General features: G+C 23.9%; 1 protein-coding gene across 3 annotated transcripts in view; it reads left to right on the top strand.

The window, feature by feature from the left end:
- Positions 1 to 1,053: 1,053 nt before the first annotated feature.
- Positions 1,054 to 6,000, top strand: part of LOC145838011 (uncharacterized) — a 43,821-nt gene continuing 38,874 nt past the window's right edge. For 2 of the 3 annotated variants that reach the window (XM_082945527.1, XM_082945529.1), the window contains exon 1: positions 1,054 to 1,115. The gene's annotated coding sequence lies outside the window, so the exon portion shown is untranslated. Of the gene's footprint in view, positions 1,116 to 5,053; positions 5,143 to 6,000 lie in introns of those variants that run through there. The other variant, XM_082945528.1, reaches the window with a different exon arrangement.

Here is a 6,000-nt window from a genome sequence, read left to right as displayed (position 1 = left end):
TTTAGTATATTGAAACGGTAGCTTGCCGTCAATAGATCTTTATTGAGTAAACCGATAGTTTGGGTGTAGTGGATTTATCTCATGATTTAAATTGTTTTAATCAGTGTAGTTTTTTATGTGTACGATACTAGTATATCATCTACATATCTTAAAACTGTTAAAATACCTTCTTACAATAATATTTTTGGAAGTTAATTAAAGAAAAATTTGCAAAAAAGTTTTGCACGATATTTTTCTCAAGCCTGTTTATCTTTATAGACTTAGTAATTCAGTATAGCTATTAATATTTTTTTTGAATTTATAACCAAGAATATAAATCTATATACTTAAAAATTTGTCTATAACAAGATTTTTCACGTAAACGAATACACAATAAATACACTCTAATTTTTTACTACAATATATAAGGAGAATAAAAATAAACTACTTAGATATTTTGACTTAATATTTTATTAATACTTATACTAATTATTTTACTCTTTTTTATTTAAAGCAACTATATCAAAGACTTCATAAAAATACCTAAACAAATAGATAGTTACTTTTTCAAGAAATTTTAGGTATAGGAAACATATAACTTAAGCTAAATAGTACAGTTACAGTACATTCGACAACCTAGACTATATCAATGCTACAGAACACATTTAACATACTCTGTAAGGACTATGGTTGTGAGAGTATGTTTAAATTATCAAAGAGGTATGTATACGTGACTCATGTAACTCAGGATAAAATATTGAATTAAAATGATGTTTACAAAGCATAACAACTTTTTTTTCTTATTGTAAAAACAACATGTGTAAACAGTTAAAGATTTAATTAGTATAAGTAAATTTAGATAACCAATTTTTTATTCTTAGTTGAAAGTTTTACTCTAAATAATTCATTATTTTTAATTAACATTTATTGACACCTTTTTAAAATTTCTACTAGTTTTTATTTAGTTCCTGATAATGTTTTTAAAAAGACGAAAAAATGAATAAAAAGTTTTCTAAACGTTAAAATAATGTTCTATGAGTAGTAATCTGTTCAGTTTGAATCTAATAATATTCAAAAATACTGTAAGTTAATTCTTGCAACATGCTTCAGCTGTATTATTTGATGAAATAAAAAAAGTTAGTTGATATTATCTTTAATATTAGTTAGTTAAAAAGCTTTATATTAATTTTTTACATGTCTTTAATTATTAAGTGAACACTTACTATTACTTGTATGCAGCTTAGTATTATTTTTATTAAATAACATAACAACTTTTGGTTTAGGTATTACTTACTTAAGTATCATCAATAGTTTTATTTTTTTGCTGCATTTTGTTTTACAAAAAAATTAAATTTAAATTTTTTCTCATAGTTCTAAGTTTAGTGTAACAGTTTGAACAGTACTGTTTATTACTATTTGTACAATATTGTAGAGGTATTATATGTATAAAACTATTATTTTTCCTCCTATTGTAACTGTTTTTGTTAATATGTTTTGTTGTCGTTATTTAAAGTTAAAGTTATAGTTTCTTACTACAACAAAATAAGTTTTAAGATAATGCACACAAATTAATGGGTAGATTTATTGGTAATTACCTAGGATGATGTCACACCAATATCAAAGTTAAAATATATTTTATTTCTTGTATTTTTAAAGCATAGTTTTTGGCTAAAAATTAATGTTTTAAGCCTAATATGATTAATCTAAAAAGATACTTTGTTTTAAACAAGCTATATTAATACAAAGTAAGAAATAAATTTATTTATGATAAAATAAAAAAAATTATCAACTTTATTTTACAATATTGTCATCAATATAAATTATTGTATTGATATAGTCCTTATATTAACAAATAAGAGACTTTGAATATTTAAGTTATATTAGTTTATGAAAAATAAGTTTAATTTTTTTAAGTATTTATAAAATATATATTTTAGCCCAAAAATATGGTTAAAAAAGACAAGAAATAAAATATATTTTCACTTTGATATTGGTGCAATATCATCCTAAAGAAATACCAATTTATCTTATTTAATGGCAAAAAAGAGTGCTCAAATTATTTTGTCCTAAGAGCTGGTGTACAAAGGAACCTTAGTAATTACCTAGCATGATGTTGCACCAATATCAAGCTGAAATTGTAAAATAGTAAATCTTTTTTAACCATAAGTTTAGGCTAAAAATTTAGTGTAATATGTGAAGTCTTACTAGATACTTCTAATTACTCTTAAGCTAAAATTAAGGATAGACTTTCAGATAATAAACTTTATAATATTATATTAAATAAAAAAATCTTTTTATATTTAGTTTAAAACTATGCTTAAAAAAGACATTGAACATTATATAAATTCAGCTTTATATTGGTCAACATCGTGCTAGGTTATTACTGAAATCTTTTGGTTATTGACTCTTACACCACTTGTATACAGTTTAATGTCTTTGTCAAAAGCTGATTTTTTTCAGCAGATGTAAACAAATTATTTAACTATGTTGTTTTAAAACTGTGGTTGTAGAATAAAATTTTCTGGTATGTTTGTTCAAAACCATAGTTCAGGGCCCGTGGGCATCAAGCTAAATCAGGCAAAATCAGGCTAAACCAGTTTTTTTTTGGAAAAACTTGAAAAAATCAGACTAAATCATTTTTTTTTATTCAAAAACTTCAGAATCTCAGTTTTTCTCAGTTCAAATGCTTGAAAATTTTTGATTGAAAAAAATTAAGAATTTTTTTTAAAGATCAAATTGAGGTGTGAATTATTTCCAAATATAAATTTAGATATTAAAGAAAAAATTAGTCAGTATTTCATAAAACAAATGCTTGAACTTTTCCAGTTTCTAATAGAAATTTAAGTTTCTTTTATCTTGTTTTGAATAGATTGTATACGGCATAATTATGACTGTTCATTAAGAATTATACAATTAAAACACTACTGTTAGGGTGCAATTCAAATTCCAACTATTTAAATTCTGATTTTTAAAGCAAAATTAAATTAATATTTTTTAGAAATTTTAGAAAATTTTAATTTGATTATAATAATCAGACCTATGTGTGCATTTTTTATTTTTTTCAAATTCAAACTATTTGTCAAGATATAGTTTGAAAACTTGAATTTTTTGTATTATTAAAAAAAGAATACTGACAGATTTTTTTTTATCTTGGTTCAAAAATTGCATACTTAAAATACGCACTCAAAATGCATATTTGATGAAAATTGCGTACTCCAAACAAATACATAAGAGGACGGTAAACATCAGGCTAAATCAGTCAAAATTGTGAAATATCAGGCTAAATTTTAAAAAAATTGTGCTTGAATCCTGATAGTTGGAGAATAAAAGTTTATGATGGTTTTTCGTAAAATAAATTCTAAATTATAGGCAAAATGGCCATTTTATCTATAACAATATATATTTTTATACTAAAAAAAATGTAATTTAATAAGAAAATTGTGGAAAATCCTAGAAATTTGAATGTTTCTAATAAAAACAGCTTTTAAATTTAGATCAGAAAGGAAAAAAAAAGTTATATACAACAAAAACTCAGTATGTTGTTCAAGTTTTATTTACTTCAATACACATTTTAAGTAGTGTTACAGTATCATTTTAGTTATTTTATAGTATCAAAAACATATTTACTTGAGTTCAATTTTATACTTAAAGATAAAAGAAACAAAAAATCCTGTACTATTTTTTTTATATTTGTTGATTACAACTAAGTTTTGATCTTGTAGTGTTTAATTTAAAGAGTTTCTTCCAACAGATCACACTTAAAAACACTAAAAGAAAATTATAAAGTCTTGGAGAAATTAAAAATAATTAATGACCAACCTATTAAATTTTGTTAATGAATTTTTTTAGTAAAAAAAGTTTCATGGATAAGACTACACTTTTTATATCTTTTTAAGTGTGTACAGTTGATTATTAAAAATATCTTCTGCACACAAGATTAAAAGTGGATATTTATTTAATTAATAACTTATACTGTTATAGTCAGTTTTTTTATGTAAATAAAAATACTTTAATCAAAAAATGGCAACCAAATAAATGAATGAAAAAAAAAATATTTTGAAAGTTTTGTTAAGTAAAGTTTTGTGTGCTCAAAATAACTTTGAAAATGTTCTCATTCAATGAATACTAACCATCAAGTTTGCCGATAAGAAAACTAACAATTTAGTTTATAAGGGTTATACTATTCAATTGTATAGTATGACGTTCAATAATTTTTTTGAATTGTATAGTATCACATTTAAAGGAGCAACAAAGTATTTTTTCATTAGTTTAATGTCTTAATGTCAATTATTTTTACCTTAATTTTATTTTCCACCGAGAAGAATAAGAAAACTTGTTCTAAAGAAATATTAGCTGCCCTGTTGTATGCAATTAGTCTATTAAAAGAATTCAAACTAACAATATTATTTTTTAAGTGTATACAAGTTTTTCTTTCAACTTTATGATTTATATTTTTAATATTTTTGAAATTATTGGTTGTATTTGTTTACAATAACTTTTCATAAACAGATATTGCTGTTTAAAGATTAAAAAATATGGCAAATTTTTTAGTTTTTAAATTGTTAAAAGTTCACATTTTATAATGGTCTGATCAAAGTCTTGCATGTAAAATGTAAACTTTTTATTATTTCTTATTAATATTTATAATATTAATTAATATATTTATAATTATTAATTATAATTAATAATTATTACTAAATGCGTTTTTTTTTCTTTCAGACAATTTCTGTTACCTTTATGTGTTTTCTGCATTACCAAATATTTTTTTATCAAGTTTAAGTATAAAATATTTTTATGTAAGTTTAGTTCAAACCATAGTTTTTTATATTCGCTTCAAGTAAACACTTTTAATACATGTCTATCAAGAAGGGATATAACTTATTTAGAATTCTAAATGTTTTAGATCTTTTCAACTTGTTAAAACTTGTTCTTTGACTAAATAGTCACAGTTAGTTAATAAAATATTATTAAACATTTTTCTTAGGTCAACTAAAAAATTAAAAAGCTTCTTTTTTGTTGATACACTTATATATGTCATAGTACTTGTATTTAAGCTGCTGCTGACAGAGGTAACACCAAATCAGTTGATGAAGGACTCACAATAAAGTTAACATCTATATTTCAAACTGAAACTAGAAAAAACTTACACAGTAGAAACGAACAGTTAAGTAGATGTTTTCTATATTTTATCATTTTTATTCTACACTAAGTATTGTTACTGACAATGCACTTAAGAACATATAGTCTATCATAAATGATTGACCTGGATTGCTTACCAACTACTGTTAATCAAATGTTGAAGTGAAGGTATAGTGCCACAAGACATGATTGATGCTAAGATGATAGCCTTGTTAAAAAAAGGGTCGAGGTGCATTGCAACAGCTACAATAAATCTTAAAATTGGCTGGTTTAACTGAAAGAGTTTTGGATAATCTAGTGTTAAACATTTACACAAAAGCTAAGTTTTATGTGTAAGCAGTACTCTGTTATACAGTAGCAAAATATAGACTTTGTCTAGAAAGCAAATTAAGATAATCAATACCTTCTACCTAGCTTGCTTGTGTTATATCCTTAGAATTACATAAAAACAAAAGATCACCAAGGAGGAAGCGCTGACACGTACTGCTTTTACCACTTTGAACCTTACTCTCAGCCAATGCAGGCTTAGCTGCTTGATCACATTCTAAGTATGGGTAAAGTGCAAATCCTAAAGTCCCTGTTATATAGCAAGTTGGTTTTTGGCAAATGCAATCAAGATTGTTGGAGTTGCTTGCTAATCACCTAGACAAATTATGTACTGTACACAAAAGACTAAAATAAAGGAAATAACAATATAAAAAATTGAAAGCAGACAAAGAAATTTGAATCAAGAAAAATTTATATTTATTTACTTTTATTTATCATTTGTTGCATCTATGTATTTTTGTTTGATTTTCTGCCGTTTCTTCTATAAATATATTTTTTTCTTCTTCCATGCACAATACAAATAGCCTATTTCAGCTGATAGTCTGCCTATCATTA

The sequence above is a fragment of the Thalia democratica genome, chromosome 6 (assembly GCF_965202585.1).
Source record: "Thalia democratica chromosome 6, ktThaDemo2.hap1.1, whole genome shotgun sequence".
Lineage (NCBI taxonomy): Eukaryota > Metazoa > Chordata > Thaliacea > Salpida > Salpidae > Thalia > Thalia democratica.
The sequence above is the reverse complement of the archived record's forward strand: the minus strand, read 5'-3'. Positions and strand labels throughout refer to the sequence as shown.